Source organism: Lathyrus oleraceus, chromosome 4 (assembly GCF_024323335.1).
Source record: "Lathyrus oleraceus cultivar Zhongwan6 chromosome 4, CAAS_Psat_ZW6_1.0, whole genome shotgun sequence".
Taxonomy (NCBI): domain Eukaryota; kingdom Viridiplantae; phylum Streptophyta; class Magnoliopsida; order Fabales; family Fabaceae; genus Lathyrus; species Lathyrus oleraceus.
In genome coordinates, this window is record NC_066582.1 from 410,520,568 (window position 1) to 410,531,087 (window position 10,520).

Here is a 10,520-nt window from a genome sequence, read left to right on the forward strand (position 1 = left end):
AGGTCGATGTTTCAATGGAGAAAATCATACAAAAATATTTCCCATTGCCATTACAATTTTTTTTTTCAAATTTTGCAACGTCCTCATTAAGGGCGTCAACATCCTTGTACTCACCATATGTACAGATTCTATATCAATAAAATTCAGTTATTCCATCAAACATGTTATTTTATGTTTTGTATGCAAAATAATTGGCTTGTCTTACTCACATTATGCTTTAAAATTTCGGGGAATAATAAAAAGCTACACTAAAGAGAAACACTTTGCATTACTGTTGAAACCTGATAAACCTGATAGGTGATCGGTGACTCAATAGTAGTGTTACTTGGATACCTTTGACATTCAATCAGCTGGGACACCATGGGGGTTCCGACCTTTCAGTGTTCCTTAACAGGCATAGAATTCCGTAATGGCAGTATTGGCACCAATTAAAACTTGTCAGCAATCATATTCTAATTCTTGATAACGAGTCAGAGTTCCCATCACAATACAGACAGACCCCTACAAAGGACAAATAAGCAAACAAGCATGCATCATGCATTGCATATATCCTATTCCCCACCATGATACCCCTCGTAAACATCAAAAGCCTGGGATGGCTTCAGCCACCTGTTCAAGCAAATTTTGGATACGTCGGTATTTTCCACCTCGAATACTTGAATAGCTCGCGCAATTCCTGTATTCATGTTCAAGAAGATTAAATAGGGGCAACTGTTGTACCCCAAAATTTTCCCTCCCTTTTTTCCTAGTCTTCCATCCAACCATATGACTTGGGATCATTTGCATACATTCATAATTCATTCATATGCATCATTCCTTCACTAATGGATCACGATGGATTCAAAACCTTGGGCTTGTGAAGCTAGGGTTTGTGTGGATATCAAGCTTCAAAAGCATGGTTTGACTATCTCATCAAGCATAGGGATTGTGTAGCCAATCCTCAGGGGTCCTCAAAACCCTAATTCCTCAAGATATGATGATGGGGGTCTCATGGAGTTGCTCTGAATCTTGTCTTAACCATCAAAACCCTAATGAGGGCTCAGACATTGGAAGACTTATTGTTGAAGCATATGATTGTGTTCAAAGGACTTGCTTTAGGGGTAGGCCTTAGGGAAATCCTAATCAAGGAGATGATGAATCTGATGGACTTGGTGGCTTGACTTTTCATCTAGTAACATCCATAACCCTGATGTCACCCACTTTTCACCTATTGTCATGTACATGGTCTAATATTAATTTGGTCTCATTTGGACATTGGTCTTGAATCCACCTTGGTCTCAATGTCCTATTGTTTGGTCTATCTGATTGTTGGTGCATCTATGGTCTTGGTCATCCAAACCACCAGTTCTTCTTGTGTCACAAGCCATTGCTGATCATGCCATTTGATTCATGGACATCCCATTTAAACCCTAGTCTTATACCCTCATTTCATGGCCTTGTTAACATATGGTGTCAGCCAAGTCATGTTCTTTGTCACAGTCAAGCATTCAAGTCATAAAAAAGAAAACAAAACCAATTGGAAAACCAATTTCAAACCAATTTAAAAACCAATTTCAATTACTTTTCAAACCATTTCAATTCATTCCATGTCATTTTTAACCATTACATATGATTCTACACAAGAAAATACAAAATTTGACATTTTGACCAATTGTTGACTTTGGTCAATAGTTGACTTTTTGGTCAACTTTGACCAAAGTCAACCCCTAATCCAAAAACCCTAAAATTATCCATAATCATCAATTCAATGTCCATTTACAAGAAAAATACAAAGAAAGGTGAATTTTGACCAATTGTTGACTTTGGTCAACAGTTGACTTTTTGATCAACTTTGACCAAAGTCAACCTTACCATCTTTGACTCTTTTAAACCTAATCTAATCCACTATAGCCTTTATTCACCATCCAAGAGTCTCGTGTGATGAGTTTGAATTTGTATCTTTTTGACCAAGTAACTTATCTCATGTTAACCTCATGTGCAACTTGTCTTGAATTGTCATTTTGGCTTGGCCCACCATTGGTTTTGCATTGCTAAGCAAGGTCATGCAGCTATCACAACTGCATTAGATACTACACTTGCATTGGCCATTTGAACAAGGATAATGCTTGGGTTTGATCTTGAACTTACATGAACAAACATTATGTCATCAGGTTCTTGGAGCAGCCATGATCCTGCCACAAAGCAGCAGCATCCTGCAAAACCAGTTGGCATTATGTCATGGATCTCAAACAGAAATAGGACAATGATACACTGCCATGACATAACCAATAGATGCAAGTCAATCCTGCATCGAACACCTGCAAACCATATGCATAATTATTTCAAATGCCATCCTAATGTAGCGCAAAAACATTGCTTATTACTCATAGTAAAACCAGACCATTGGTGCTTGTCATAACTACAAGTCCAAGTCAGGAGCAATACAGAATCATAAGAGCTAATGCAAAACAAACCAAGCCATAATGCCTCAGACCTGGTGCAGAACCAAGTCCAACATGACCTGCTACAACATACCTGTTGCACACAACCAGGATTCAACAATACTAACCTTGTTGCATCAGAACCATAGGCCAACTGTGCCAAATCAAGACCATCATGCTGCAATGTCAAATTCTAAATTGCAAAGGCAGAGCTAAGGCATTGAGTGTACCTGCAACACACTTGCTCTAATGCTATGAAACAAATACAACATAAAACCTGCTGTCACTTGAGTGAGTTCCTAAATTCTGCTAGCAAGGCAACTGGTCATAGCAGTAGAAACCAAATTCAACCTACAGGCCACAAACATGATTACCACATGATCAAGCACCTCAAGGACAAACTCATGAGCATTACCCTGCACAACCAGAACACAACCATACATTTACTAACTCACACTTGCAAATCAACACCAAGTTAAACCTTCAAAACTTGTTTCCAACTTAAGCATACATGTTTGTTACCTTACAACTCAACAAAATATCAGACATAGTAGCTTACCACAAGCTAAATTGGTGGGAGGTGTAAGACCTTAATTTTGACCTTAAGAACCCTCATGCAATTTCATCATAAGCATTAGTAGTAGGATCATATATTGGCATCCTCCTTACCCCTCCTTCATTGGGTTTCTTTTGGGAGAGATCACCAAGCACTTTGTGATTATATCATACTTGTATATTATCATTTTACTAACTAAAATACCAAAAATATGTCTTTACTTTTACCTAACTCTTTTGTAGGAAGAACAAGATCTCATTGATTCATTGATCATATCTAGGGTTTGAGACCCTCATGAACAAAGAGCACAAACAAGAATCAATTCAATAATGGTTATAAGCATCATATATGAGTCCCAATGATCCCTACATGTCATATTGATCAAGTTTTCTTCAAGAGTTTGAGGGTGATTTGCCATGGAAACCCTAGTTTCACTGGGTATCTTGAGTAACTTCTCCAACAAGCTATCTCACCAATTGATCAAATTTCTCAAGGAACACTTCAAATTTCATCATCGTATGCATATATGATCACACATGAGCCAAGAAAGTCAAGAGAATTGGAAATTAGCAAGTTGGTTGATGGTGGTTGGCCAGATAAATTCATCTGATCAAAACTGGGTCTCCCTAGACCCTATCTCCTGCAACTTTCACCATATGAAAATGATTCCAAGATAAACATTTCTCTAAATGATATTCTAAACAACTTTCATGTTGAGACCTAGATCTAGTTTTGCTTGGAAAATTATTTTCTATGTTGAAACATTATAGGTCATTTTGTCTAAACCCTAATTTGAAAGTCAACTTCCCAAGGCCATAACTTGCTCAATTTTTATGAGATGAAATATTTACAAGCTGCACAATCAAATTAAATGGGTCTACTTCAACTTTGATGTTTGGAGTGGGATCTATGTCAACTTTTTTGAGCATGTGATATGAGGCTACATTATAGGTCACTTTTGACCTATACCATTGATCAAGTGATTTTCCAAACTTCAAAAATGCATAACTCTATCATTTAAAATCCAAATGACATGAAATTGGTGACCATTTTGAAGGTCTTTGAGAGAGATACAACTTTGATGAAGACACTTTATTCATTTTAAGCTCCTATAAAAAGTTAAGCTAGGTGGAATATTGAGACATATGGCTTGACACTTAGAAAAGTTTTGATATGACAAATTTTTCCAAATTTCCACCTCAAATTTCTACAAGTTCGAAGCTTCAAATGAAAAAGTGTTCAACATAAAACTTGTTCCTCTTGATCTCACCTTTCCAAAGAGCTCAAATTCATTCATTTTGGACTTGATATGCATAGGCTGCGCATGGCTTAAACAGGATGATATCATTTGGCATGGATCAATCTTCAAGCAACAATGCACATGTGCCTTGCAATCTAAGCTAACTTCAAAGCATTTGATCTTCAAATTTAGACCTTCAGCTATCATTTCATGGGCCTATGCGCACCCATGCACCATTGCATCATCATTTGCCAATTTTGGAAAGTGGAAGTGAGTGTGCAAATATCACTTGATTCATCTATAAATAAAGCTCCATTTGCTCTTAATTAAGAACACAATTGCGCCAGCTTTGATCCCCCATTGAAAACCCTTCACTCTCATAGGATAAATCTGATAAATTCATTTGAATTTGAGCTTGAATCTCCACTGTTTTGGAATTCAATTCTCCAGGAATCCATTGCTTCTAAACCTTTCCATTCTCTTCCTGCAAGCAAGTAGAGTGAGTCCAAGTGCAAGCAAGCTCAAGATCCATCAAGTTCAGACCTCCATCGAAGGTAACGACGACGGCTTTACAGGTAACTATTCTTCTCCTCTATTTTCTTTTTCGTCCTTCTTCTTCAATCTTCTATTCTAATTCAATTTCATTTCTCTGTGGAATCGTGTTGTTGCAGTGTAATCTATGGAGATTGTTGAAGTTTGGTGATTCTGACCGATTTGGACGATGGTTACCTGAGAGGCTAATGGAAGGTTTTCGATTCTGCAGGATGTAGATGATGAGGTGGAGATTCTGTGACCGAGAGAACTCACTCTGAACTCGTTCGCAGTGATTGAAGGATGTTATTTGTTGAATCTTGGCGGTTGCTTGCGGTACCATTGAAGATGAATAATGCGGATGATGACGATAACGCGGCCATGTGAGTTCTCTCTTTTCTTTCAATCTTTCTGATCCTTTTTCTTATGTTTCTGTTCTGTTTTTTGGTTTCTCGCCTCCGCTCACGTTTGTGGGTTCTGTTGGTACCCTGTGTGTGTGTTGAAGGCGGTTAGAGGTGAGGTTCCATGGGAGTTATGGTTGTGAAGTGGAGGGTGAAGAAGGAAGAGAGGTTGAAGGTGGAGGAGAAGGAAGTGAAGAAAAAAAGAGGAGCTGTTGAAGAAGATGGGGTGAGGTATATATAGATTTTTCTATCAAATTCTGTTATGAAACTTGGTTAGAAACTGTATGAATTTCTGTTATGACAGCTGTTAGAATTTGTTGAATCAGTTGGAAAATTCTGTTAGAATGTTTAAGTTTGTTATCAGTTAGTTGCGACAGTTAGGAAAACAGTTAGCCTTTTATTGTGTTAATATTGGGTTAGTTATAGGTTTGTTAGTTAATAACAGTTAGAGTTGTGAATGAAATTCAAAAATGAAAGCCAGACACAATGTTGTTTAACATGGAATACCAAAGTTAGTTACAAATTTAGGAGTTAGTTAGAGCCATGAAATGTGAGCTGTCAAAATTGGTTAGAAATTCAGTAATTTGTTAGAGTAAATGTTAAATCAAAATTGAGTTCTTTTTGTCAACTGGTTTTTTTTGCTGTTAAAAAAGGAAATGCTGGTTCAGTTAGGGTAGCTATTAGATTCTGTTAGTCAGTTAGAATCCTTTTGGTGTTAGTTGGTTTGTTTTGTAATATGATTGGTTTCTTGTTAAGTGATGAAAACCACTCGATGCGTGGTGCTGCCTGCTAGAGTTCCATTTACATTTTGATTCTTCCCTTCTGCAGGTTGCTGGGATTGAATGGCTTGGATTCGTCGAGTCGGACTTCGCTTCATTTAAGCTGTTATGCAGGGCTGTCCTCAGTGGTTTGGAATTCTTGGTTCAGTTCACGGAATTTTTGAGGTGGTTGAGGTTAGATCGGGTATGACAGTTGGGATGTTAGTTTCGTAATGATAGTTAGAATTCTGTCATGAAACTTGGTTAAATCAATGCACTGTTTTTATTATCTGATTTGAAAAGTCCGCGGTTTGTCTGTGAATTAATTGCAGGGATAGTAATTGGATATGTTTCGAGGCAGTTTGTACTGCCGGCTTGGAAATGCAAGGAGATCTATGGTTTTAATACGGCCGTGCAAGCTTCATGTGCGGCTCCTTCATTTGTGGCATATATGAATGATCACTTGCTGAGGCCATGACTGATTAGTAGTACTGCCATCAACAACGCCATACGGTAAAGCGCGGTAATCACATGGTTAAGTTAGTTAATTAGAAATTCTACTTAAGTTTCATTTGGATTTTACTACCAATGCAATTTGTTAAAAATAAGTTGACTGTCAATTAAAGGTTTGTTCTGTTAACTTGGTTTTGCTAATTGGAATGTGTTAGAAAAATATTAAATTTTGTTAGTATTGGGTGAACATGTTAGTGCAGTTATCATTAATGATTGTGATTGTGATCAATTCCGTTAGCAATGTCGGTTTGATTAAAACCTTTTGATGCTTAATTGCTAATTGTCGGTTTGGTTGCAGATCTGTGGCTGCAAGCGATATTTGGTAGGGCGAATGGCATCTGGTTCGTTGCAAATGAATGGGGGATTTAGGTCTTATATGTATGGGTCTGTTTGTATTTGTTTTTAGGTGTAATTCATGGTTGGTGAATCCGAAGTCAGGATTATATGTTAGTTTATGGTTGCATACATTTGTAAGTTAGATTACATTGACTTAACAATTTGAATGAAGATGGATGCATGGATACATGGCACTTGAATGTTTGAAATTAGGATTGAATTTGGTTTTGGTTCAAGTGGGTAATTGGTTATTTAGATTGAAGTGGCGATTGACTTTGGTTTTGGTTCAAGTGGGTAATTGGTTATTTAGATTGAAGTGGCTTTTGGTATGGATTTGAAAATGGATATGGATTGTTGGTTTATGAAATTGTAAGTTTGGAAATTCTCATAATTTTGTATTGGAATCGACATATGAATGTGGATTGGTAAAATTGATTGAGATATGAATTGAATACTTGAATTTTGAATGAAAACAATGGTTTGTGGTTGTATTTGTAATGTTGGTGGAAGATGGCTTGAAAAACCATGACTCGGACTTAATAGTTATAATGGTTCATGTTTTGAAATGGTAGGCTTTGGTTATGTATTGAAGTTGGATTTTTGAATGAAAGGTTGCTAATTGAAATGGAAAGTTGACTTGATTGAATCGTTAATTCGTGATTTATTAAGTGGATAATGAATGGATTAGAAAATGGATAATTACTAAAATGGGCTAAAAACGGGTTTGGCCCACTAATCAAGTCAAAGGGGAACCTAGTGATGCAAAATGGTCAAGGTTAATTTGTAACAAAATAATATTTCCTAAAATTAACCGGGGCAAATTTTGGGGTAGCATACTCAAATATATAGGTACTTAAAATAATAATTATGCTTTAATCTTTAAAACTTAGTACCATTCCCCGATAACAGTGCCATTTTATTGTGTTAACTCCATTATGCACCTAGTGCAATATTTAGGTTAAAATATGTAGTGTTTGCGGGGCCGCCCTCCCCCCTATTTTTTTGCAAGGCAGACAAATATTTTAAGCCTGCACCTTATACAATATCATCCTCACACCGCTCTCCTTTCATTTTTTGGGCGAACCAAGGTTTTTAGCTCGCGCCATATACATTGTTCACCTCGTCCCGTCCCACTTTTTGCGGATTTTTGCAGAGCGAATCTAAATAGGACGGGCATATCCGTTTTCCATCTCTACTATAAATACATCAGTATCGCGAAACCCAAAGGTTAACTACAACACAAAGAATATATACACATACAATAATTTCTCATCTTATGTGAACTAGCTCTCAATACCACAACAACTTTAAAACCTTTGACAATCCTTAATTATTAAAAATTGTTATATATTTGTAATTTTTGCAAATACAAATTTACTCAAAAGCAAAGATAAAACTCTAGATAAACCTAAAACAAAATTACATAAAATTTAAATTCAAATTTAAGAGTTGATAGGAGCACCTCTTAAATATCAAATTATAAAAAAAAGAATATATATACATACAATATTGAAGTTATTATATTTTTAACAAACTCTTTTCTTTTTAATATATATTTTATTTTCGGTGAATAATAATGATATTAGCTGACAATGACAATCACCCGTGGTTGATGTTGCAATACCAATCATGCTATATCAGGCAAGTGGCAACAGAGCACAATACAATTTCAGGGCTTTGTCGAGATAAATTAATTTCACTCGGTACATATTAAAATCAACTTATTTCATTTCATAAAAATAATCTTTTCATATATTCTCTAGCTAGTTGCATATGCCACTTACTATTTGGTTGCAGAATGCAAGTTGGTTGTATTTTATTACACAGCCTTTCTTTATGTTAAAGTTGTTGTCTCGAAAAGGAAAGAAGGGTAAAATGGGAAAACCAATGGGCGAAAAAAATGGTGTGTAGTGACATACAAGAAGGAGGGTGTGCCGCCCAATCTGACCATGATATCTTCTCTAGGTCCTTTTCAACTTTTTGGTGGCTCACACGGGTAATTCAGTCCGTGTTCTATAAGGGAGGAAATGGCAATATGGAAGACAAATTCAAGGGTTTGATTGAGTTTGGCCACCCTACCAAAACTGTATGCAAAAATGTGTATATCTTAACGTGTGTATATATATAATTATTCTGGGCCCGTCATATCAACAACAACCAACAATTAGGAAGGGATTATACTCTCTAAATTTTTTCAACACACAAGAATTATTATTTTGATGATTATAAAAATTTCAATTATAAGTACATCTAACAACTCTTAGAAATTCACTCATAACAAAAAATAAATTCGTTATTTTCTTTTGTCTATAAATAAAGAAGGCGTAAAATTGAGATAACAATTTTTAAATTCAATTTCACTTCACTTTTCTTCCTCACTTACTGACTTGAGCGTTGGAGTGCTGATCTTACAAGTCATCCACTCCACCGTATTAAAAGCTTTGGTCCACCGTCACCACCACTTTCAATTTATTTATGGTTCCTGAACGGAACATCAGCGCAGTATGTGGGAACTGACTTCTGATTCTTATGATTTTTTCAATTTCATGTTCGCTCTCTGATCTTCCAACTCACAACCTCATCGGGTCACCAAGTCAAGAGCATTACGAATCAAACGCGAAGATTTATTGCGTCTTGATTCAATCTAGCATCATTTTAATTTTAACTCCTCGAATTTCCAGATCTACAGTTTCTACGACTTAAAGTGATGGTTGGATATAAAGTTATTTGATTCCTTGTTGCACACAAAGTCGTTGGTGTGCGTGAAATTGCCATTGTTGCTCTAGTTGTGGTCGATTAACCGCTTGTACCTCTTATGGAAGACGTTGCAAATCTTGGAGCAGTAATTCCATTGCATCCATATCTGGTCTAGGCTCAATGGACAACTAGATACGTTAGAGTTACTTCAATGAACCGTCTTGTTTCACCTTCAGTTTTACTACCAAAACCATTACATGACCTTTAAGTGTTGCAGGCAAACCTCAGAGTGCAAGGTGCAAACGAACTGTTGAACAATACGTACAACATCGCACAACAACAAAACTCAAGCACACTCGAAGGAAGACTGCAACGCCTAGAAGAAAACCTCCATAATGATCGCCTTACTAAAACACCGTCGAAGAGGTCGCATCAAGGATAAACCATATTTTCATCTTGTAGTCGTTCAGGGAGAAGAATAACGAAGCTTTTCGATCAAGAGATCAACATATAAGCAAGAAGCATCAGACTCGTCCATGAAGCCTCTGAGGGAATCAGGGCAGTCACACTCCTTCCCTGGCTCAATCAGAGAGTTAACTGGGAAAGGTGTAGTTGAAGCATCCAATAACTATGAGGATCTTTTAAAGAAAAATATCAAAATCCACGGAGAAGCCACACAAGTTGGGCGAATATGATGGGAAATGGGACCTTGAAGAGCATGTGCATCTCATCTATGAATGGTTAAATTAATTCAACATGGACGATGCATCTAAGTGCAAGATATTTGCATTAACTCTCATTGGACCAATCTGACTATGGTTTAAAGGCCCGTCAGACAGTAGCATTATATCGTGGATAGATTTTTGTGAGTGGTTTTCTGCACGCTTCACAACCCGGAAGAGATGACCTATGACTAAATTCGTTTTCAGCGAGATCGTCTAGGGAAAAGTTTGCGGTCTTACATAGATCGATTCACGCAACTCATTGTCAAAGTTGAGGTCGGTGAAGGTCTTCAGTGTTGGATCTTTGAGAATGACCTCTTAAGGGACCATCCATTTTAGTCAAAAA

At 36.8% G+C, this 10,520-nt stretch overlaps 1 long non-coding RNA gene across 3 annotated transcripts; it reads left to right on the forward strand.

Annotated features, from left to right (window-relative positions):
* The first annotated feature begins 4,430 nt into the window (after positions 1-4,430).
* Positions 4,431-7,170, forward strand: LOC127075750 (uncharacterized). 3 transcript variants are annotated; one of them, XR_007786650.1, is made up of 6 exons: positions 4,431-4,791; positions 4,888-5,130; positions 5,253-5,379; positions 5,977-6,111; positions 6,239-6,429; positions 6,718-7,170. It is a non-coding gene; the product is annotated as an uncharacterized LOC127075750 (long non-coding RNA). The 3 variants fall into 3 exon arrangements; XR_007786652.1 differs by having other exon boundaries at positions 6,239-6,419; XR_007786651.1 differs by lacking the exon at positions 5,253-5,379 and having other exon boundaries at positions 4,433-4,791.
* The last annotated feature ends 3,350 nt before the right edge of the window (positions 7,171-10,520 follow it).